The sequence below is a fragment of the Nothoprocta perdicaria genome, unplaced genomic scaffold (assembly GCF_003342845.1).
Source record: "Nothoprocta perdicaria isolate Ctin4 unplaced genomic scaffold, notPer1 scaffold_9, whole genome shotgun sequence".
Lineage (NCBI taxonomy): Eukaryota > Metazoa > Chordata > Aves > Tinamiformes > Tinamidae > Nothoprocta > Nothoprocta perdicaria.
In genome coordinates, this window is record NW_020456198.1 from 3,934,774 (window position 1) to 3,959,868 (window position 25,095).

A 25,095-nucleotide genomic window follows, 5' to 3' on the forward strand; every position below is an offset into this window, starting at 1 on the left:
CCCGGCCCCGCCGGGGCTGCCGCCGAGCGCCCCGCGCGCAGCCCGCCCGCAGCGGCCGCTTCCATAAAGCGGCCCCAGGTCGCCCCGAGGTGCCGCCTGCGCTGCGCCGGCCCGAGAACTTCGCCAAGTCCCATTCCCTGCGTTTCCACCGCTTTTATTGACGGAGAAGCCCCCAGAGCCCCTGCACAGGCTTCTTCACACCCATTTTTGCACCCTTTTTTACACCTGTGTTCCGCTCTGCCTTGTGGCTGCGATTCCACATTCGCTTTGGGGCAGCATCCTACGCTTAGGGATGGCACGGAGCAGCATTAAAGGGGGCAAATATTGGTATATTTAGTAATATCTACCAATATATCAGTATTTATAGGGTGTATTTACTGCTGATAGCAGAGTTCTGCAAAATCAAGTTTCTGCACATAAGCTAACTGCAGGTTTTGAAAACTTTTTTTTATTGTGGATTTTCCTGCCCTTGCTCACGTAGCAATGTCCAATTCCAGGCCCAGGCCCTGATCCGCCAAAGTTTCTGTGCCCATTTAATGTCACTGTCACCTAGATCGCCCTCAGCGACCTCCTGGAGAAGTTTGCCTCATCCCAGTCCTTCAGAGGCTTCCTTCTGCGTCCCCGTGTTCCCCTTCAGAACCAAGAATACATCACTGCCTTTCCAAAATTATCCACATAAAAGTTTTAAAAATACGAGCCTGTTAGTAGTCAGGCAAGATAGGCTATAATTATGAAAATAGTTTCAGCCTTCCGCCCAACTAATATGTTTATGCCGTGATCAAGACGTATCTCATAAAACTACGAGCCTAACAGAGTAACGAGGGGTGTTTTTTCCTCACTTGTAAGTCTCCTTAAAAAAATAAAACTCCTTAAAAACTCCTTTAAACTCCTTAAAAAAATAAAAAGGTAAAGGCAGCAACAGCAACTGCTGCTGCAGACATTTGCGGCAGGATTAAGGAAGGCTGTCGACTTGGCCCTAATCTTTCGGAAACGACCGTACATATCCTTAGCTGTACTGTAGTTTCCCAAAACAGTGGAATGACTCTTCATCTCGGATCTGAGCATGAGTTAAAAGTAAAGACTTTTTTAGGACTGGACTCTTAAGGATAAATGATAAATGGAGGGCGTTATTTTATGATTCATTGTCTAATAGTAGTATTTTATTATATATCAAAAAAAAACCTGTATTTATCACTAATGTTAAAAACATCACTGGAAAAGATGTCAGCCAGGGGACAACTAATCTTAAGTTTCTGAATAGAATCTAAGCTATCTTGTGGCACAGATAAGAGAAAATTTAATTCTTTCAACATTTCAACATTTCATTCTTGCTTTCTTTCAACAATTCAGCTGGTTCCACCTACGGAGTCTAACGTTACATCTCAAGTTCAACTCGGACTCCAGCCAGAGCATAAGACCAGCTAGTGATAGAATTATATTCTCCATGTCAAACATCATGGTTTATATTACAAACTTTTTTGTCATTTGTACAGAGCTCTGTTGTTATGGGGAGAGCTGTCCCAAGGCAATGTCCAAAGGAAATCTCCCTTGTCAGAGAGTCTATGAGACTCACAAAAGATTTCACTATTACTGTTTTACACAGATCAGAAAGCAAGTTTATTGGTGGATGTCTAGATAGTACTCCAAAACACTGTCACTTGCCTTATTTTACCATGACATATTTATTTAATATCCATATTCCATGTATCTCTTTTTTTATTCATTACTGATGCATATAAGCTAAATGAGGCAAAAATAAATTTGGCAAAAATAGATGAATTCATTTATTATTCTAACAATTGCTATTATTCTATAATTCTATATATTATATATATTCTACAGTTGTTGTTCTAACAAGCCAATATATTATCAGCTTTTCATTTTCTAAGCTTGACATTCATTAAGCTACTCAAAAGCAGCTATTAATTTAAAAGTGCCAGCCAAACAGGCATTGCAGACCCCCACTCCCTTATTTCCATACATTCTGGATTACCACCTTCCTTGCTGTTTTTTGCTCTTTCCACATTGTGGGGTTTTTGTTCTTGTTTGTTTTTTTTCCCCTCTCTCTTCCACCACCTTTTCTCTCTTTCCTATATATTCCCACCCAAAACCTTAATTCTGCAGCCTGGGCCCCAGGCTGTCTTTTAGTAAACCATCCTTCCTCCAGCAAAAGTTATTTCCTCATGATGCCGTGAATACGTCGCTATTCCAGCAGAGGGAGGAAAGCGGCAGCGGGAAGATCACGGCACAAAACCGACTGACTCGTCAGAGAGCAGGAATCGGGGCAGATGAATCACTCGTATTACAAGGGCTGGAGGTGGAGAGGCAATTTTCCATTTTATGAACTCACTATGCTGAAAATATGTGTGTGCCTTTTTCTTTCTTTCTTTCTAGCTTTAGCACACGACTTCCGTTCTTTTGAACTGTTTCCAAAGTGCTATACAGGGATGTATTGATTTAGGGGACAAAAACCTGTGAACACCCCAGAAAAGCCAGAAAATCCATCATGTTAGAAGTTGATATGAGTTGCAAACATGGTAACAAGCTGATCATGCGTAACAAGGATTCACCCCATCTATTAGTATTTGAGACAGCCGGTTAAAAGTCTGGTCATCCAGAGTTCCCTCGGCTAACCCTGGAGACCCAGGAATAACCTGGAACTTCATTCAGTCTGCTCCAGTCCAAAGCACTTTCTGAAGAGCCCTTCCCTCCCCACTGACTGCAGAAGAAGCCAAGGAGTAAATCAGGCACCTCCACTAGACACCCAGAATGTAAGTGGGATGAATCCACCCGGTCAAGAACAGTGAAGGGTGGAAAATGCTGCCTTGAAGGCAGGTACTTCTATGAGGACAAAACAGGGACCAGGCGCACCAGCAATTCCCAAGGTCTAACTGAGGAAGTAAAATAGCACCAGGAGTATCACTAGGATCGAGACGGCAAGAACGGCTCTGCTGGCGCGTCTGGAGGAGACAGAATGAGAACAGGTGGTGTGCAGAGAACGGAGGGAGGAAACATGGAGGAATAAATCCAGCTCACAGAAAGCGAGCAAGAGAAGCTGCAGAAGGAAAAAGGTATGTAGTAGGAAAATGTAGAAAATGGCATATGATGTAGAGAAAACCAAGTAAGAAGAAAAAAGACTGAAGAAAAATCGTTTAAACCCACAACCTGCAGCAGGAAAAAAAATGGGAGTCAAATAAAGGAAACAAAACACACACACAAACAGGGAAAGCTACGGTTTCAAAGCTCACTAAATGAATTTAGCACCATATTGAATGTGGTTTGCAATAATATGATAAAGTGTATGCATACAAACAGTATCCAGCCAGTTAAAACTGCGAGGATGTTTGTGTGTGTGCCACTGCAGGCATTTTCCCACCTTTAGTGGCAAGTTTCCTTCTTTTGCTACATGCTCCCGCAAAGATGTTCAAATAGGAACAAGCAGAATCTGTAAGACAACCTCTGTGTAAGACCTGAGATGGCATCACTCTTAACTGGCATGAAGAAGGAAGGCCAAATCTGCAGCTGAATTCTTCTAAGAACAAAAGTATAATGATAGAATTCACTAACGACTGTCCAGAATGAAAGCTACAGGGTGCACGAATTAAAGTGGGAAGGGTGAGACCACCCAGGAGGGTGTCACTACTATCCGTGCTCAAAAGAAAGAAAAATCATGAATCCACACACACAAAAAACTGTCAAAGGAAAGATTTGAACAGCATCACAGCACAACAGAAAACCAAGCAAGTTAATTCCTGCCAAAAGGTGTGCAGTGATCAAGACAGCCTTAAAGAGCAGGAACAAACACCAGTGGTGTAGGCTTGTTGGTAGATGAGATTCAGGATGAAATAACAACTCCAGTAGCTGATACACTGAGGTGAAATCCTGACCTGTGTCAGCTCCTGTTGACAGCACTACAACTGGGAGTATTTTTTTGTGCATTTTAAAATACGTCTCAAGTATGAGAGGTAGAAGAATATTATTTGACAAGCCAGAAAGCAGGAAATAAAAAGTTTGTATAAATCAGAATGTTCCGATAATGAGAGAGCTGTCCAAACATAATAAAGCAGACCATTTCATTTAAGGCTCTGTTATAGAAAAACATAAATACATCCAAAAAACACATTATAGTAATCTGCAGTTCACTCTCACTTCCAGTCAAATCAAGTGACTTCTCCCTTTATTATCACACACAAGACCAAGATGCCAGTTAGTGATCATCATGAGCGACACACAACAGATATTTAAACAATAAATCAGGCCGGTTTATTATCCTTTTTTTTTACCAAAGAGGCTGGAAACTAGGTAGATATGTTTGATTTTATATATGAGAAACACTTCAGTGAGGGAGCTGAAGATGCTCAGAAGTTCTGAAATTCAGCTACTCCTCAAATACAGCAGCATGAAATTATCATGGATACTATTAGCCACCTGGACCAGAGAAAATAACAATAAAAAGGCCCAACTTTCCTTTTTTTAGGGAATGGAGGCTGATATCTGTAAGCAAATCTGAGAAGCCAGCATTAGCATTAGGATAACAGTGCAACAATATGTTGCATATGTCCAGTATGTTTATCCAAGCTTCCCAGTGACTAAGCTGAAGATAATATAACATTTTATACCCAATTTATAAACATATGTCATTGCTATGTGTTATAAAATACATAGAATGTAACAAAATATTGTAACCATTTCCCTTTTTACTTAACTATCCTTAAATGCCGGTCATATTTCTTCAAGAATGATGACATAGCAGAAGAAACAGTATAAGCAGTATAAGAGTATAAGAGGCATGAGCAGAGCACCCTAGCAGCAATGAAGTCCTGGAGAGCTGCAAGAGTAGAGCTAACGGATCAAGGAATGTAACTATTCTGTTGGATGTGGCACTTGTTAAGCAATACCTGGAATACTGATCCAGTTTTGGAGCATCCCAACAAGTTCAAGAGACCAGAAAAGCTAGATAGGGTCCAGCAAGAGGTTACCAACATGATTAGAGGGTCAGAAAACTTAATATACAAAGAAATACGAAGGAATTTAGTTTGGTCAGCCTAGAAAAGGGAAGGCTTACGTGGAATCTGATCAAGTCTTCCCATGGATAGAAGATGGTTATACAGAAGATGAAGGTACACTCTTCACAGGAGACATACAGGCAGAGCAAGACGCAATGGGCACAAGCTGCTTCAGGGGAAGTTCTGTCTAGATGTAAGAAAAATTCTTCACTGAGAGAAAAATTAAACATTGGAACAGGTTGCCCAGAGAAATGGTGGAACCTCCCTTGCTAGAAATATTCCAAGTTATCTTGACAGGCCTTTGAATAACCTGCTTTCAGCGGAAGATTGGACTAGTTACCTTCAGAAGTCTCTTCCAGGTGGACATTTATAGGAATGTAAAGGAAGTGTGAAGCACCATGATCTGAGTTAAGGGCACTTACACTAATTCTGCTGTAATGTAGTAAGCAGCTGGAGTAAATCAAACATTTACACAATCAAGTTAAATGAATTCTTCATTTATCTACATTTTTAAATCTTCTAACATTCAATTTAGATAAATCAAATGGGAAAGAGCTGAATTAATTTTGTATTGATTCTATTGTTAATTTTCTGTATAAAAATAAACAACAGAATGCGTTTACTTTGAAAACCAGTACTGCCGAAAACCTACACGATCTTTACCACGCAACACACAGGACAAGATCTGCTGTACCTAAGTTTTGCCTGCTAGCAAACCACATCGCAGCTTCTGCCCTCTGAATGAGAAACCTTAGTTGCTGAGCTACAGAGCTGCCCCTTCAACTCTATACCCAGTCACAACTTTGCAAAGAGAACCCGCAGATACAATTTTACAAAGTTGCTTCTCCCAAGAGAGCACCTGCCTTCATATAAACTTTCAAAAAGAAAAGTTTCAAATGGAAAGAGGAGGGAGGAAAGCAAAAGCTGTAGCAGAGCTGGGCGAGAGAGGACAGCACTTCAAGAGTCACATTATGACAAACATTCCCTGCGCTTCTTGAGCTCAGATTAACTCTGCCACTTAAGTAAATTCTGCATGCCAGCCCCATGCTAACTATAATGACACTTTCTGCTACAACCTATTTTAAAAGAAACTGAAAGATGATTTTCCCAGGAAAAAAAGAAAAAAAAAAAAAAAAAAAAAAAAAGCTAGGCCCTAACAGAGTAGATTCTTCAAGTCTATGCCTAGGAAGGAGGCAAACTTAAAGACTGCATCTTTTTTCTTTCTTGCTATCAAGCAAAAATATGCAAAGTGCTAAAATGCTTGTGATGAGTTAGAGATAAATGTAAGAGAAACAAACAGAGAAAGCAAGAAAGATATCCTCTCAAGGAATTAGCAGCATCTGATAAAATAAGCTGTAATACATGCTTTTGATCCAAAATTTTAATTTCTTTTTTTTCTTTCTTTTTTTTTTTTTTTTTTAAATCTAGTGTTCTGTCAGGGACACTAGTTGTGGAGAGGAAATCCATGGTGCTAGACAGCTGTGCAGTTCCTGCCTCAGTTTCCTTTTCTACTTGCTGAACCTGAGGTCAATGTTGATGCTGCTATAGCAGGCCATGATATACATCAGTAGCATAACTGCACTCAAATGTTTTAAATTAACATGGAAATGTGGAAATTTATCTATATAGTTATATATAATTTATCCATATAGCTAAGATATATAATCCAACCTTCCTTTATCTTTTTATGATTTGAGTGCTACATGCATTGAGCTCCCTTCCCGTAAAGGTCATTTTATTTCCCACTAAAACATATATTAAGCATCTGCATTTAAAAAACAAAAATCCCCACACTGCATCTGATAATACTTCAGACTTTGCAATTCTGTTAATATCCTGTTCCCCATGCTTCCTCCCACCTAAACTATGTGAATATTATGCTTAAGGAAAATGTTTTGGTAAGTATATCACAGTACCTTGCAAGTATGGTGAATCACTGGGTTGATTTATCAATTGATCTTCATCTGTTCAGATTTCAGAAGCTCTCTCTAACTCCTATCGGACTAATTCTGAAACAAAACAAGAACGGTGCAACAATGAGACATCTGAAACGTCATCTCAATTTCATAACAATAATTTTCTCGCTCCAAAACTCCTAGGAAGCACGCTATCAGTTCTACGAATACAGCCCTTGCAAAGCATTTAAAATTGAAAGGTAAGCAGGGAGTCGCTATGTCCTCTCATGCACAGAGCAGGTCTTTAAATGGCAGTCTGACATTACCAGGATGGCATGCATTGCTTGAAATCTCAATCTTCAGCCTACTACTGCATTTCGATATTACTGACCAGATTTCCAAGTCGAGGTTGTGTCTGTATCACAAGCTGCTAACGACACAGTGCTGGGTTTTCTGCACGGGATTTTTCCAGAATCCAGCCTGACTCCAACAACAGGAGCCCTTGCTGCGACGCAGCCATTGACATTTTCCCCACCATGTCATGTAACTCAGATGGCTAAAAGTGATCACTCGTGTGACAGTCAGTAATGCCTATTATTGTATCGCCGATGAATAATTTAACAAAAATTAGAAGGTTATATGTATCGAGGCCTTTTCCACATAAGAAATATGTATCATATCTAGGAAAAGTTTTTGAAACCTTTTATTTAAGACATAACCTTTCTGTTTGCATAAAATAAACTGAAGCATGGTTTATCTTGATTTAGTCTAAATCAGTGCTTAATTGGTTAAAGCTAACCCAAAGCACTATTAGAACTTAAAAGGGCATTTTCCACCATCCTTGCATACAGGTTACACTAAGGATCAAATAATTGACTTTTCTAAGCATTTTGCAATTCAACTAGTGATTTTTTTTTTTTTTAATCTAATAAGGAGTCATAAAGCTGGATTTACACAAGCCAATCTTGTGCTGGGAGTAGATACCACTTCAGAGAAAACCATTTTCTTCCTCTCAAAGGATTAAAGTCCAGACACGAGGAATGCAGCCCAGGAGGGCATCCAAGCCATCCTTTTAGACTCTTCTGCCCCCGTGGAAGGTGCAGGACAAAGCCTTTCTGGCTTCTGTTACCTCTCGGGGCAGCTGTCTGCAAACTGAGCTCATGTTTTCAAACACTCCTTATCCAGTGAAGATAAAACCCACTTTTTCATTTTAAAGTGCAGCTTTCCAGCTGACACTATCTTCACTGGGATCACCCACAGACATATTTACTCTTTCCAAGCCTTACTAAGCTTTACTCCGCTCAGCGATGCTCTTGACGCTAAGAACTGCATCAGAGCTTAATTATAGTCTGATGACTTTTCAAAATCCAAGATGTTGCCATCTTGAGTGGTCAGTACTAGCCAGCAAGCACTGCAGCAGCTTCTCTCTCTCCTCTGCAGTCACTGTTCTGCTTTGTACCTAATAAGATTTGGGGCAACTGGCCATTAGCAAATTCCTGCATGTCTTCACACTGAAATCTCACCAAGTCCTACAAAATCAACCTTTCTCTGTAGCTCCTTCCTGACTTGCTGGGAAATGAAATGCAGTCTGTCAAATCCATTTTTTTTTATTTTTTTTTGCCTTTGTCCAAGGGAGGAAGACTCTAAATTCAAATGGAGCAGGTCACTCAATGCTTAGCCCAGTCTCAGTCTATTCATGCAGTCCCATCTCTTTCCCACTTTCTTCAGAGGATACGGGAGCTCTAAGTGCAAAATACCCTTTATTTTACCTTTACTCACTAGTTACATAAAAAGAAATCTGCATCACTTTACAAAGAAATGGAAAAAAAAATCAGGAACCCAAACCCACATCTGCAAAGCAGATGCCTTTTCCAAAGAGTTAAGAATCTACGTGTATGACAATAAGTAAGTGGGAAGCAAAAATAACAGTTCAGATGAAGGTGAAGATTTTATTCTTACATACAAGAGATCACTGCACTAACTATGTCACCTCCCTGGAGTTTTGCTGTAGGGCTTACTTCTGGAGTGGAGTTTGAAGGAAGTCAAGCAAGTAAGTTTCAAAAGCACGAAGTGACAGCTTGAGGACTCTTTGAAGACATCACTTTCTCTGGATAATGGGTGGCAATGAACGGGAATGATCCGTATGGAGAGTCTGCAGTGGCTCAACTGGATCTGCAGCTGCCAGTGCAGAGCAGGGTCCAGAGGAGCATCTCCCTGGGAAAAAGCCACGGGGGCTCTTCCTCTGGAGAGCAGGCACTTTGCTACGCTGGAGAAGAGAAAGATGCCGGAAAGATGGGAAAATGACAACTATAGTCAAAGCAGCAATATGAGAAAATGGAAAAAGGCCTGCATGTCAAAGCAGAGTTCACACTATGTCACTCTCTGGACCTGAAAAAATCAAAGAAACCTGGCTGCAACTGCTGTTCAAAACTTTGAAGAGCTACTGATACCACAGCCTGGCAGAACAAAAGCTAAACCCACACAAAATTATTTCTATATAGGCATTGTTATGATTAATATGATGAATATTATATGATGAATAACGTATATTATTCAACTTAAGATAAAATGTAATGCCTACACTTATGTAAACAAAGATTTGGATGTAATAATGAATAATAAAAGCCTGATGAAGACTAAGCCTGATGAAGCCCTAAATGAAGACTGATACAGGGCTTCATTTTAGAGCTTACAGGTAAACCTAATGAGATCTTATTCTGCCCCTTGGAAAATATGGACATGCTTGTTGAAGGAATAAGGGATGGCCAGCACTACACTATGGGCTACTGTTTTGGCTAGCAAGTAACTCCAGTGTAAAACGGAGCAGCTCCCAGGACAATCTAACCTGTGCTGGGGACAGACCCAGGACCTGCTACCTCCAGAATGTCTTTACAGATGCAAAAATCAGGACTAAAAATAGATTTCCAATAAAGATAACAGACCAGACTTTTGTAAATACCAATTACAAAGTTGAAGCCTCTCAAGATTTCACGCAATGAACAAATGGAAAATACTTCTCACAAGTACTTAAATATTTACTAGGTATTTGTGCAAACCAAAATGCAGCAAAAGTCCCAGTGCACAAAAAAAGAGTAAGTTATTCTAAAACTACTTCATAGATATATATGAATCTTCACAGATAATTAAAAGGGTCAGACTTAAATAGTTAATATTGAAATGTCAATGGAGACTTCATTGCAGAAGTGCCTTTCAGAATGCACTGCAAGCTGCACTTGAGGGGTTCTAGCACTGATTACTACCATTCTCCTTTGCCTAATTGCAACATAAATACATTTGCATTCATTATTTTCCCAAATAAATTATAACTAATTTCAGCTTTATCTTGCAATGATTTTTTTCACGTAACTTCGAAACTTTCCTTAGCAGTAACATTAACAAAGTCATAAGAAGCCTTTGCATACTGCTATTTAAATGGCTTTAGCTGTTTAAATACAACCACATAAGGCAGAGAACAGGCAGGCCAGAAAAATACCCGGTTTCAGAAATAACGAATGATATTCTATATAGTTGTATCTTTTCTTATACTTCAAAACACCTGCATCTTACACTATGATTTACACGACCATTTGCAAGTTCAATCCGTAAAACACATTAGCTCGTGCTAGCAAACCATGACCCACGAGGATAATCACAATTATATTTATACCTTTAGAAACTGTATTTGTGTACAACTGGAGAAGAAAAGGACATATTCTGTGTTTGATGTTATAGAAACATTTCATACTAATTGCAACACATATTATATCACAGAATCACAGAGAAAGCCCAAAGGCTGGTAAGCAAGCAATAAAGATACTGGACATCAGAAATGTCCACCTTTTAAATAAATAAAATCCTGGCTGGCCCTTTAAAAAAAAAAGTGTGAAATGAAACAATATTTTTTAAAATAATACACAAATATATAATATAAAAACACACATACTTTTCAAGATAGAAAGCCACAGCTAATCAAGACAATGCAGAGCACGTGATTTACATGATTTGCAAAATTTGTTACTGAGCTTCTCTGCTAAAGGTAACATATTATTCCAGCTACACAGTGCTGCTTATTGCAGATTAAAGATTTCAAACGAGCTCCTCATGTATGTCACTATTGCGAGTGGTTATTTTTTATCTGTTTAATTTTAAACTATTCCAGGCAGATGAAAATCATTATAAAATCTGACTCGATTTAGGCACCATAGCACTAACCTTAACAGAGCTGTTGGTTCTTAAACAGGTACAACACTATTCCCAATGTAAACAAAGGACCCTGGCATGCACCCCGGGCTAAGGATGTCAGCATTTTTCAAGCACCTTTCTGACTGTTCCATTTTATGGTGATGCAATTTGACCTACATTTTCAATGGCCAAAGAGAGACTGAGGGATAGAAAGGGAGGAGATAAAGGAAAGAAAGACAGACAGATCTTTTCTGGCTTTATCCTCCATTTACTAAAGCGTTAACCACCCCTCAGGAGGATGGCGATGGGCAAGAATCAAAGCAGACTGTCCTTAAATTCTGAATGAGAAGCTGAAAGACAGGCTAGCATAAGAAATAGTCAGATTTTTCTACAAGCCTGAGAACAAGTACACAGTAATACCCTCAACAGCAGAGAACACCAGAATCAATAAGGCTATAATCAGTTGCCAGCACTAAGCTGTCTGAAATACAGATGCTTCTTTTGCTGCCTTGCATTTCCCATCATGTTTGTAACACCTCATTTTTAAAGACTCCCTTTAGACCTCAAAAAGGAACTCCAAAAATCCACACCATTATCACCATTTTTACCAACAGGGAAATTGAGGCAGAACTAGTGATTTCCCAGTAGTTACCTAATGGGCCCAAGGCAGGGCTGGGAACAGAAACCATCACTCTTCATTACTGCTGTACTGTGCAATCTATTAGGGCCTGGGATGCCTGACATACTAATATATAATGCTGACATAATTCTGAAAGTATCTCTATCTTGTATATGATCTTCACACAGGAAACTGTCCTAGATTATTGCAAATTGTTAGACAGCTTTCCCTCTCAAACGACGGGCTGTATTTCTTAAGATGGCTCTGGAAATGCACTTGACAGTGTGAATTGTAAAACCTGATATAAATACTATCTGTATTTTCACTATAAACATGTAAAAATAAAGGCTTAATTTAAGCTCTAATTACTTTCTCATTCTTTTGCAGCTAAAGCATCTTTCCTTTCAAAAGTCAGTATCCCTTTTCCAGCTAACGTAGTATCTAAAAAATAGAATTATGCTGCTTTAGAATTATGCTGCTAAACAAGAATGAAGATCTTTCTGTTTTCAGTTACTGATGTTTTAGTGCAAGGGCTGCCTTCTTGAAGAGTATTTCCAAAGTGTTTATGGCATCAGAACCCCTTTACTAACACTAGTAGTTAATGCAATACACAATATAACAACAAATCATCTTCTTATTGAAACTGAAGGCCAAAAATTGATCTTAAGTAGAGCTTTGTAAATCCAGAAAGACTCCAGTGCTTTCCAAAGAGTTTCTTGGGATTTGCATGTACATAAACAAGATTGCAATCTGGCACTGAGTTTGAAACCAGAGATCAATATAACATATAGATTAATTCCTGGTTTTGAACTGTATTTATTATCACAATAGCTTTCTTATCAAGCAATAAGTTGTCTCCTGAAATGCAATCTCCCCTGCACAGCGAACTGTCCTTCCTTTGCCAGGGTGCTGCTGCCATCTACACCTGCAGCGCCACATCTCTGCCTGGTGCTGATGGTGCTGGAAGGAACAGAGAGGAAAGAAGGATGAAGAGTATCCTGCTTTAAACTGAAGACACAGCAGAGAGTCAAAACAGCAGGAGAACAAGAATGAATGGAAGGAATTAACTGTAAAATCATTAGAGGGAATGTAGAAATTAAGAGAGTATGGACACTATAGATGTCCATCTACAGGAGATCGTGGGTATTGGGGAGGGGCAATGTCTGAAGAAAAGAGAAGTATTTCTCATACTAATTAGCCACACGTGTCCATTAGACTGCGGGGTTTTGCTCTTCTCTTCTAAACGGGATTAAAACCCTGCATTCCTCCACTCCTCTCCTGGGTTGCACCTTGTTCAACCTACTTTAATGTTTCAAAATGAATTCGGTGGGAAGCTTTGGTATTTCCTGTGTTACAAACAAAAACATAATTTCTCTTAATTTAGAAGAATCGATCCAGAGAGAACTCCCTCTTAGCTGCTTTCACCATTGTTACAGGTCTCCTTTGCAAATGTTTCACAGCATATTTCTGTGTTTCTCCTATTTTTTGCCTTTTTTTCCCTTCCTTTCTTGTGGCACGGTATCTCTTCAGATCAGAAGGAAGAGGGGTCGAGGTGACGTTTTTATTGCTGTCCAACACCATAAAAATTCCTGCTCGAGAAGCGACCCAGCGCAGGGCCTTGCAGGGTCCAAGCCCTGCGATCCCTCCGCTCCAACAGCGACTGCCACCTGGAGCCAGAGAGCACCGGCTCCCATGAAACACGGGACTGTTACCGAGAAAAACATCAGAGCAATGAGAGAAATGTTAATCCCAGCCATTTAAGCCCCAAGAACTCGCATTCTACACAGTTACAACTACCTTGAAAAATTTAAACTATTTGGAGTCCTCTTCTTAACAGGCCTGCTGGCTAATAAGCGTGTAGCCCGGGTGTCCCAGCTTCTCCCTGAAAACTGAAAGGCCGGTTGCATTTCATTATAAACACTTCTGAATTGTATATGCAGGAAAAATAATTAAAACAACACTACATTGCTTTTCAAGTAAATCCTCTGTTTCGGATCGATTTTGGAATGAGTTTAAAGTCTCCTCGGAAACATTCTTGTCTGTCTTTAATAAATATTTTATTAAAAAAAAAAACACAAAAAAAACCTAACTCATTCTCCTGACACATTCTGGACATTCACACAGGCCATACTCACATCTGAATGCCAAGCTCCATCATTAACTGAAAATGCAACAGCCAGTGTTTATACCTTAGAAAGACTACCTGCGTAAAACGCTGAGGGAAGCTTTAACATTAATATCAGTCATACTTATGAGATTAAAAAATGTCTTTCTAGTGACATGAACCTTAATTTAAAACCCTTAATATTTTCATTTTAAGAGATATTTTCATACTGACCTCAATATACTAATGGCTTAAATGTCTACACAAATCCACTTAAGCCAAGAAGACTTCTTACATAATGTAAATTTGACACGTGTTTATATAACATCTTGATTCAGGGTTGTCTATGATCCTATATAAAAACCATATCTTCTTTTCCTACTACTACTGCAAAAGCTATGTAGCTATTAATAGGCCACCATATATATTCAAGCATTAATCAAACAACCACTAGATATACATTAAGTGAATAAAAGAGTGAAATTTTGGTACTATTTATCTGGAAAAAAAAATTGCATTTGAACATATTCCCTGCAGCACTTGCTTTCTGTGCAAACCATTCTCATATCAAGCCGAGACTTTGTAAGTGTCTGCTAGCATATTCTGTAGTTATTAAAATAATTTATTAATCATAGCCTTTAATGTCTTGTCAAGAAATCAGTTCTCCAGCTTCCTCATTCCTCTTCTGTTCATGACCAGGAATGCTGCTAATGAAGCATTAAAAAACACAGAATTTCTTCTCACCTTTTCCCTGTTGCAGGAGATACACAACCTCCAGGTCACTCAGCATCCCTCCACTTACTGCTAGTTTCATTGAGAAACGAACTGGTTCTCAGGGGGTAAAAAATTCACAGAGAAGATGAAATTAAATATGATTATGAAACTCACTGTTGAGCTACCTGCTTATGCTCCAAGTGTCAAGCTATAGTCTTTGGAAAACCACAAGTTCTGCCTCTTGTTCACATGCAGCCACTCCAGAGGATCCCTGTTTATGCCACAGTCTTCCCTGTAAATCACTGCATGAATCCTCTGAAGCTTTTGCAATTCCACAGCTTGCCTGCCTGCAACATTACAGCAAAAAATAACACCCAAACGGAAGGAAAAATGTATCCTTTACTTGGTGTATGTGGCATCTCCGACAGCCTTCCTTGCAGTTATAAACCGCAATTGAAAAACAACTGCCAAACATGTCACAGAAAGTGCAAAATTAGTTCAACATAGATCAGTCTCATGCTCTAATCCTGTAAAAATCTATGCAGTGTGCAGATCTGTTATCCAGGAAGGCAATGGAAGGAGCCTCCCAAGGCTGGACAGTCTGTCCTGCAGCCCCAGGGCACGATAACTGCAGTTCTCATCAGGAATCATACAGAGTCTAACCTGTTTTTAAAGGCCTCAAGCAATGGAAATACTACTGACCCGTGGGTGATTTTTTCTCATGTTTTAATATGTCCACTAGAAAATCGTGTTGGCCCACGCTGCATCTTCTTTGCTGCAATTTAACCTTTTACCAGGGTCCTCTTGAAGCCTGCACACCTTTCCAATTCCGTGTTTTGTACTTACACATAAACCAGCTGAAAGTATGTGTGATATTTCTACCACTTCCAGAACTCACTTCATGTTCCCGAGATAATGAAACTGGCATTATTATGGCGAGGGCACAAATAGAGGGAGGTTGGTCCCACTGCTCTGCAGCAGAACCGCGCACGTTCCCGCTGCCTTCACAGGCAGGACACAGACCAGAGCTGCTGCAGCCCTGGAAACATGGAAAAACTGCTTGCCAAAAGAGAAGAAAAATAAAAAGTTAAAAATTAATCTGAAAGCTTCAGAGCGTATCCTTGCAAAATGTGATCACAAAAAGAAGTACTCTTGAAGAAGTACTATATATATATATATATATATATGTATGTATATCTCCTCCAATATCATATTTGTATGCCCAGGCTCTCAATAATTGCATTTTCTGATTTTCAAAGTAAATTTTACTATTAAGCTTAAGCCGAACAGACAACTATATCAAAGTCTCAAAATTCCTCTTGATTTAAAAAAAAAAAACAGAAAAAAAGGAATAATCTTTGAGTTAACATTGGAAGAACTGGAACACACAGTTCAGGTAATATTCTTTTCCTACCTCTGTAACTTTAAAACAACAACAAAAAGAAGACAAAACCAAAAAGGCTTTGAAATGAATTGCCAAAATACTTCACTCAACCACAACAAACAGTCCTGGGTCTCACTCATCCCTACAACCAGCCATCCCTGCATTAGGGCTGCTCAGTCCTATTTTTTCCCCAAAACCAGCATTGCAACTGCTTGAACGATACCTGCACAGACATCGATAGAGAACAAGTGCTTATTTAAAGGAAGAGCTTGAAGAAATCTCCGTGAGAAGCAACACATTCTCACAGCACCCAGCTCCACAGCAGAGCAACAAGAACCACCACCCGAGATAAAGAAGATGCAGGAGAGCAGGAATACTCACAAGCAGAAAGAGAAGAACACGTAGGTTGCAAAATGGCTCTCTTGGAGTTGCAGGTCTCTGCGCCAAATTTAGCAACTAGTCCTAGAGACACGATGGGGAACAGGCTCTAGAAGAGGCAATTACAAATAAAGGGGAGTCCGTAAGAATAAGCTCGATAAGAAACTCATTGCCTGTGTCTTCATGATACTGCAGGTCACATATGAGATAGCTAGTCTTACATGTGCACATGTTCAAAATACGTAACTGTTATGTTTTATTTGTATCAGTTTAGAGGAAAATCCTGTTAAGCTTCTGACACAATTGGAACCAAGAAGATCATATACACTGTATATGTTTCACTGCTGAGATTTGTACAAATAAAAATCTACTCTAAAAGGTACCTTGATTTTCCAAACAGCACCCAGCCCCACACGGATCCAGTATTACCCTGACTTCCTTTTATATTCCAAAACACTCTTAGTGGTTAAAATTATGTGATTTATTCTTTTTTTTTTTTTTTTTTAATTAAGCTCATTGCAGAACCTCTGTTTGAAGTGCTCTTCATAAACCCAATCATTCCTCCTCAGTACTGTGTGAAGCCCCATTGAAATCACTTCAATCTCTTTCACTGGCAAAGTTCAAAACACTCTGAAGAGCTCACGAGATCAGGACAGGCAATTTCTTTAACATAAACATTTGGAAATAGCAGCGCTTGGGCTATTTCCTTCCATTGGTTTGATGGCATTTTATCTACAGTTACAGTAAGTTGCTCCTGTTTGTGGATTAAGAGAAGGGAAGAAACGTTTTATTAAGAAAACTGATCCTAAATACCCTCCTACTCCAACCCTGGCAAAGTGGCTGCAGCTCAAGTACAAACTAGTCATTTCTAATTAAATTTCCAATTCATTACCTATAATTACATATTACAAAATAAGTTCTACAAGTTTTACTTTAAATATACATGTGCACTACTTTAATTAATGTTATTTTAATGTGCACTACTTTAATCCATGTTATTTCATTGTTCAACACCATTCTAACCTTACATATGCTTTGCAGGCACTGAAAAACACAAGCAGATCTCAAAAATGGAAAAAAATAAACAAACACAAATGCCAAAGCTACACAGCAATGAAACTAAAGTGAAAATATTTTCAGTGAACCACAAAATTGCTGGTGCATGCTTGCAGTTATTAGTTGTATAGTTTGTTTTACTCTCATCTTTTACAAGCCAATCCTTTTTTTCATATGAGTAACAAAATCAAATTTATTGGGACTTTTTCCTTCTAACTAGCTCAATTCTATCACATATAATGAAAATTTTAATGTTATTAAAACAAAGGAATAAGGTGAAAGGACGAACAGAACTGCTTATACAGCTGGCTGTCACGCCTGCTGCACCAAAATTTTGAAAACCAAAAAAAAATCCCAAACCAAAATGCTTGTTTACACCAAGACTCAACTCAGACATGATGATAATACAAGTTACTTTGAACTTTTTATAAACTCTACTATGAAGAATTACATTTTGGGCCCAATACTCTGAGAATGCTACCAAATGAATGGCCTCCAGCCTGCATATGGTTTCTGTGACAGCCACACATGCAGCCACTTTCAGTCATCAACTGAAATCAGTGTATATTTGTACTTTATATACATGGTATCTTACGCCTATCTCCCCTTTTGCTAAGCAGATTGAAAGTGTTTTATTTACCTTTCACATCCCTCCTGAAGTCATTTACAAGCAAACTATTTTATTCCATACCTTGTTTTTTGGTTTGCCTACACTTTTCAAATCCAAACTCTACTCCTGCTTGCACACACAACATGCAGAAATTACCAAGCAGGAAAACAGACATCTTTGAATAGAACCTGATCTTCACGTAGGAAGTGATCCTTGCTATGCTTGCATGATTTTCCTTTTTTACTTCAACAACTAACTTGCTTTTATGGATTATTTTTTCCCATGTCCTGATGCTTTGGTCCTCAATTAGACAGTACCCAAGCACCGGGCTCCAGAGTCATGTCCATTCAGGAAAATACAGCTCTTACGAGTCAGGAGCCTGGTGATTATGGAATTTGCTCTCACGGAAAGAATGACAGGCTCTAATCCCCTTGAGAACAAGGATACTTGGGCTCAGGTATCCCACAACAACTCTGCTAAGGAAGCAAAGTAGAGTGGGACCGCTACCACCTCCTGGGTTTCGAAAGCAAAGATCGACCCTTGCTCCCTTTGCAACAGAAAGGGCTCACGATCCTCGCTGCAAGAGAGCCAGAATCCTAAACGCTCCCTAGAGGAAGGTGCTCAGCCCTGGAAACAGGCAGGATTTAAGGCCCATTTCTCGTTTAGCGGCTGTGCAGAAAACGTGCAGATTTGTCATCTCCTTCAGGCTGATCCAGCTGGGATCCAGCTTCATAATTCCTATGAAATACCAGCAAATACTAAGCCCCCTGATTCCACCTTCATGGAATCACTACAGCCAGTCCCGATCTTCCCTTGGAACAACCTGCAAGCGGAGAGCAAGGAAAAGGCCCCACCTGCATGCCCCCCATCCGCCTCTGCGAGGCTCTGTGGGCAGATGACCCACTAGCACCGACCCCACGCACATCTCCCGAAATATTTGCTTAAACCATTTGCTTCCACACCAACGGAAGCCAAAGTTTGGCAGCCACGCTTGGCTCACACACGCACACACAAAATAAACAAGCAAATAATTAAAAACCACAGAGGAAAGGATGTTTTCTGCCTTAAAAGGCCCTAACTTGCACATAGGATTCCCGCTGCTGTCACCCACGGCAGCTTCTGATCATTGTTACCTTATCAGCAAGGCACTGTTTTCATTCAACGTATGACACAGTAAAACATAAAACAAGCAGGAATCACCAGGGCACGTGACTGGGCCTCGGATTATTTCTGTTTCACTGCTCAGGCTTGGACTTGACTCGGAAATTAAAGCACGAGCACACGCTCCAGTCCAGCACGTTTTACAGAAACTGCAAATTGTCGCTGCTCTTAAGTATTTACCTGCTGAGACATTCCTCCTCGTAAGAGAAAATACTCTTAAAACTGTAAAAACTTCCCAAACAAAGCACAGAAACCATTTAACGCTAGAAATAGATGGGTTTTGTCACACACTTGCTACTGCCTTTCTCTGAGACCGGGGTGTTTCTCCCGCCTCTCCCCACAACATGGGGCTTACTTTGCCCTGCTCCAAGGCCATAAAACTTGTGGGTGTGCTTTCCCAGATGGGATCTGCTTTGAGAAAGAAACAAACCACGCCGAAAAACAACCAAAAGCAATCGGTTTCTGCGAAGCTTTGAAAGGCTGACTCAGGCGCTGCGCAATCACTCTGATTCAGCTTTCTCAAACGCAGTCAAAGAATCTGCTCCCGTGACCGGCCGAACGCCACCCTGAAGACAGGCACGAGCTGCTTTCCAGGGGAGGAAATGCCTGGTTTTCCTCCTAATCCTTGTGCACAATCTCTCCAGTAGCACTGGCAGTTATTTATTAAAATATTGGTTTATTCAATATGATATTCACGGCTCTCTTGTTGTGCATCCAACGGTTCAAGCCACAGTTAAGTGCAAACAGTTACCGTGTGGCTCAAGGCCAGCAAAGCCAAATTCGTCTTCTCGGTGAGTGTTAAAAGCTCACTCGGTACCCACCTCTTCCTCTGAAAACACTGGGATGCTGCTAATGATCTTCAGGACACAGCATAAACGCTACCAAATCCATGACCTGGCAAATGAGGAAAGGAAAAATACATCCTTATATATAAAAAATAGAACAAAGCAAAAGGCCACACTGAAGATACTCTGCCAATAAACTAACGGGCTCCTGGATAAACTGACTAATCCTGCCCACCAAAATGACTGTTTCCTGACAAAATACACATAAAGTGAAGTGTTTCCCTAAAATCAGCTGCTAGTCATTTGGAATCGTGCACTGCAGGCCCAGCAGGGGATCCCCTACGCTACGGCCGGGCAGGCTGTGGTGGCAGCGACGTTCAGATGAAACGAGAAACCTGCCCAGGACATCGCGGCAGCCTCAGACACTGCGTTTCACCAGACACCTGCGAAAACACCTCGGCTTCCTCACGGAGCAGGAGCCTGCAAAGGTCCCAAAAACAAGGGTCACAAAGCAGGGCACCATTTCTACCTCTTGGTTCTTCCATGAGCTCAATTAAAGCACATTTCGAGGTGCAAACAAGGGGGCTTCCGCTAGCCGAGCGCTTCCCTCCGCTGCAAGCCCAAACTCCCAACACCTCCATTTCCAGCCTCATAGAATTCCAACTTCAGCTTGACAAGCTTTAATAAAACAGTGATGGAACAGCTTAAAATGCATAATAATTGATCTTAAAGTGCCATAAATATTCAGCAGCATCTAGATAGGATATGTGGAAAGCTGTTATATAACTCCTGTGAAGATACCTGCCAAAGTGCAGTATCCAAATGCTATCAATATAAACTCGATCAGTCAAGAGATAAGACCCTTCCTTAAGAAAATATTACTGAAAATACAGCATTTTTTTTTTCAAAAAAATACTAAAAAAACCTTTTGCTTCCTTGAATAAGCTTTTGTGGTAAAAGAATTGGTAATAGTAGTAGTAACAAAGTATTTTTTTAACAAAAATAACAGAACGTTTCCAGGACTTCTCTTTTACAAAGGGCTTCAGTCAAAAAAAAAAAAAAAGTATTTTACAGCATCTTTCACTAATGAATTGAAAAATAAAAATAATAGGAAATAAAAACAATCCTGTAGTCCACAACTTGTGGTTACATCATCATTATCTGAGAGAAGACTTGTTTTTAAAGCACCGTACCAAGAATACATGTAACCAGTCTTGGCAACACAAGGAGTAGCCAGCAAAATTGATTGCTGTTTGGATAATAAAGTGTGAGGTTTTTTAAAATTATTATTATGTCACTACAGCCACAGATGGTATTTTCACTCTCCCTTCTCCTGTTATGTTCTAATTCTATGAAAATGTGCTAGCTCGGCAGAAACACAAGGGTCCGTGTCAGGAAAGCTTTTTACAAGACTAAGAACCACACTGTTACTATGTGTTTTTTAAAAAAAATACCTACTATTTTTTCTCCCAATTTCAGTTACATTTGCCCAAAGCAAGCCCTTTCAAATCTGCAGAGCTAGGCAGCCCGTGCCTAACAATTTTAGTGCAACTGGCTGACAAGTTCTTGAAACACTGAGGCTGGTTTCTAGTAAATGCTGAGGCTAAGGAGGCTCTACACTTTTAACAGTATTTAAAATGAGAAAACACCACTGGCTGAGCCTGACATCAACCTTAGACAAAACGAAGGAAAACAATCAACAAAGAAATAAAAGATGGTGATAAAAAGTAATGCTTAACATAGGTTTTCAGAAAATAGGTCTTGTTAAAGAAATTTGGTGTGGTTTTCTGACAAGAATATAGGTTGGGCTAGATAAAAATACCTTCCAGTTTGTGACCTTCTATACTTAGATCTGTGCAAGATTTAGTGCCACACAACAGTCTGATTTAGAAGTTATTCAACACGAAGAAAACCTGGAATCTAAAACCACCTCATAAATTATTAGGGTGGCTTAGGAAAAATATTTTAAATCCACCTCATCAATAGTTAAAGCTGTTTTCTTACCTCTTAAAATCTTAGCTTGTTATAGCTTTGAAAACTATAAAAAGCTTCTTCCTCTTTAAATTTTTCCTCATTTGGAAAAAAAATAAAGATAGGTGTATACAGCTAAAGAAAAGGGGAGAAGGTATAAAGTTAATTTAACTTCAAAAATTATCTCACAGATTCTTTTTCCATGAAAGAAATCAATGTTAGCACATCCCCTTATTATAAAAATCCAGGATACTTAAAAGCCACTTTCCAGTAAAAAGGGTACTGATGAAAAATCTGAACCAGTTGCACACACATGTAGCACCTTGCAGGACTACACATACCTAGTTTATACTTCTTGTACCCAGAGCCACGTGGCAGCATTACAGAGCATCACTTCACACTTTTGACAGGGACAGGTGTGTAATAAATTATTACATATAAGCTGTTTCTGGATTTTACCATATGGCATCCACAAGGGAATCTGAGGCAAGAGGGAAAATTACTTCACATTTAACTTGGTTGAAAGCCCGAACACACAGGTACTTATCCCAAAAGAGCTGGCAGGGAGAAAGGTGTTATACCCCTGTAAGACATTTTTTCCTATTCCATGACTCTCAGTTGACTTCTGAATACTGGTATCTTAAGGACAGCTCAATGCTACTTAGGGCCTTTGTCAGCTAAATGAAGTTTATATATAAAACATGTAGCTTATACTATCTGCAGAGAAGACAAGAACTGTAAGGGGATAAATAAATAAGAATAAATCCACACTGCTCCCGGATCTACAGAATACATTAAGCCTAATTGGTGGAAGAAGTATGCTTGCATACTACCTAGTGTAAAACCTATTCCATACACACGGAATAAAGAGTATTATTTACATGATCATACACTGAGCAACTCTGCTTTGAAAAGCAGCAAATCTAAAAAAGACTCCATAGACCTAGTGAACACTCGGGTAAATAGAAAACAAGGTAAAACACATTCTGGATGTTTAAAACAACAAAATAGGGAAGAGAACGGAATTTTACATCAGTATGTAGCATTAGTAAAATGCTTGATGAGGTATTTATCGAGTCCTAGCTTCAATACCAAAGTAAAAAGGAAGTAACTGAACACGATGATGCCCAAAAGCCCCGTCTTAAAAAAAAAAAGGGAAAAACAAGGGATTTGTTTTCTAAATTGCCATTATAAGTCTAACACCCAGAACACAGAAAGAATATTGAGTTAGTAAGAAATTTGTAAGCACTGATGCATAGGATGAGAATGGCATAAAAGTCATTAAAAATAATTAACTAATCACATAGACTGGTGTATTCCAAATTAACTACTCAGGAAATACCTACTTGTCATTGTGAAGAATTTCATAAAGTTATCTGATCAACAATAGAATGATGAAAAAAAAAAGAAAAAATGAGAGATCGTAATACAAAAGTATTACAACATGATGATACAAGTAATTGTGGATCTTCACCTTCAATTCTCATCAGCTCAGATCTACAGTGGAAATGGAAAGAGCTAAGATAGGGCCAACAAATATATTACCTCTGGGCAAGGCAGTGATGCTTAAGATACTTAAGACTGTAGTTCAGAGAGGTAATCAATTGGTAAAGAGGGAACAGCACCAACAAAACACGCGTAGAGAAGTTCAGTTAGGTCTTCTTCTTATCCTCTGCCAGAATACTAGGGATATATCACAGTGAGCGATGCCTTGGAAAAAAAGAAAGACTTTTGTCAAACCAGTTATAAACAAAGGCAAGAAACTCAGAATTCTAAAATACATACATATGTATAGCACATACATGGGTCATGAATTTATGGCTTCAGAATATTACTGGGCCCAAATTTTATTTAATCAAGTGGAAAGTTAGATCATCACATAAAATTAGACCACTCACAAATTGGGTAATAGAATATGAAAATTTCAAGACCAGAAATTACTTATCCAGATTTTCTATACTGGAAGTTCTTTATTCTCTGAACTTGGGGTGGTGTTTCAGTGACCACTGGCTGCAATGCCTTCTCAATAGCACCTTGCAAAGAATCTGACAGTCATCTCTATTGAAGACAAAGTACTGGCTCCAAACAACCTAGCAGTGTGTAAATACCTGTTAAATGCCACTATCCAGAACAAAAAGAACCTTGTAATCACTCACAACCTTAAACCAGGAAACTACAGATTACAGCGCACTGACTTTGTCCTTTTCTTACACTGATTTTTCCAAAATGCCTAACACTGTCAAAACAAAGCACTGGCCGGAGTAAGAAAATAAATGTGTAGAGCAGAACAAGTCAATATCCTACATCCAAGCCAAAATGAGGAGAGAGAACCACGGTGTCAGCCTTTGGACATACGTCTCGCGTATCAATGCTGCAGCATGACGTATATTTCAGTAATGCGGCCAACTTCAGCACTGCTTAGGTGTCAAAGAAGCTAAAACCCAACATTTGACAGCAATAACACCTTAGCATCTCTGTTCTCTGGACACCTCTAGGCCTTTTTTTTTGTATTCCAGCGGCAGCTTTGGTTGATTTTTCAGGGCAGGAAGACACAACTCTCAGGACTATGTGCCCAGCTTCCCGAGCCAATGCGGGTGATGGCTTTGGGCACAGCCATGGAGCAGAGATCCCTTCGGGCCACACAGCACAGGGCGGCCGTCCCTGTGGTCCCCAACGACACACTGGTGGGGCCGAGCCCAGCCATGGCTGCTGTCCCCGTCCCCATGGCTGCTGTCCCCAACCCCAATGACACGCTGGAGGAGACAAGGCTGGGAATGGACACTCTCCTTGTGCCCAGTGACACCTCAAGGGCTTGAGACCAAGTACGGCCGCTGTCCCCGATACCAACCTCGAGGGGTTGAGACCAGGCAGAGCCGCTGTCCTTGTCCCCAAGGACAGCCCAAGGCCTTGAGGGGCCAGACGCAGCCATGGCCGCTGTCCCTGCTGCCACCCTCAAGGAGCCGAGGCCGGACGTGCCCGCTGTGCCCATACCCAGTGCCACCCTCGCAGGGCCGCAACCAGGCACAGCCGCTGTCCCCATGGTTGACACCAGAAGGGCCACGAGCAGGTACGGCCGCTGTCCCTGTCCCCAGTGATCCCCTCGAGGGGTTGACACCAGGGGTGGCCACTGTCCCTGTCCCCAGTGCCGGCCTCGAGGGGCCACGACCGGGCACGGCCGCTGTCCCCGTCACCAGCGACACCCCCGGGGGGGCCGCGACGGGGCCGGTGCC

General features: G+C 40.2%; 1 long non-coding RNA gene across 1 annotated transcript; it reads right to left on the reverse strand.

The window, feature by feature from the left end:
* Positions 1-6,991: 6,991 nt before the first annotated feature.
* On the reverse strand, positions 6,992-23,534 carry LOC112958771. Its single transcript, XR_003251494.1, has 3 exons — positions 23,411-23,534; positions 16,286-16,391; positions 6,992-7,015 (listed from the first exon to the last, which is right to left on the reverse strand). It is a non-coding gene; the product is annotated as an uncharacterized LOC112958771 (long non-coding RNA).
* Positions 23,535-25,095: the final 1,561 nt, after the last annotated feature.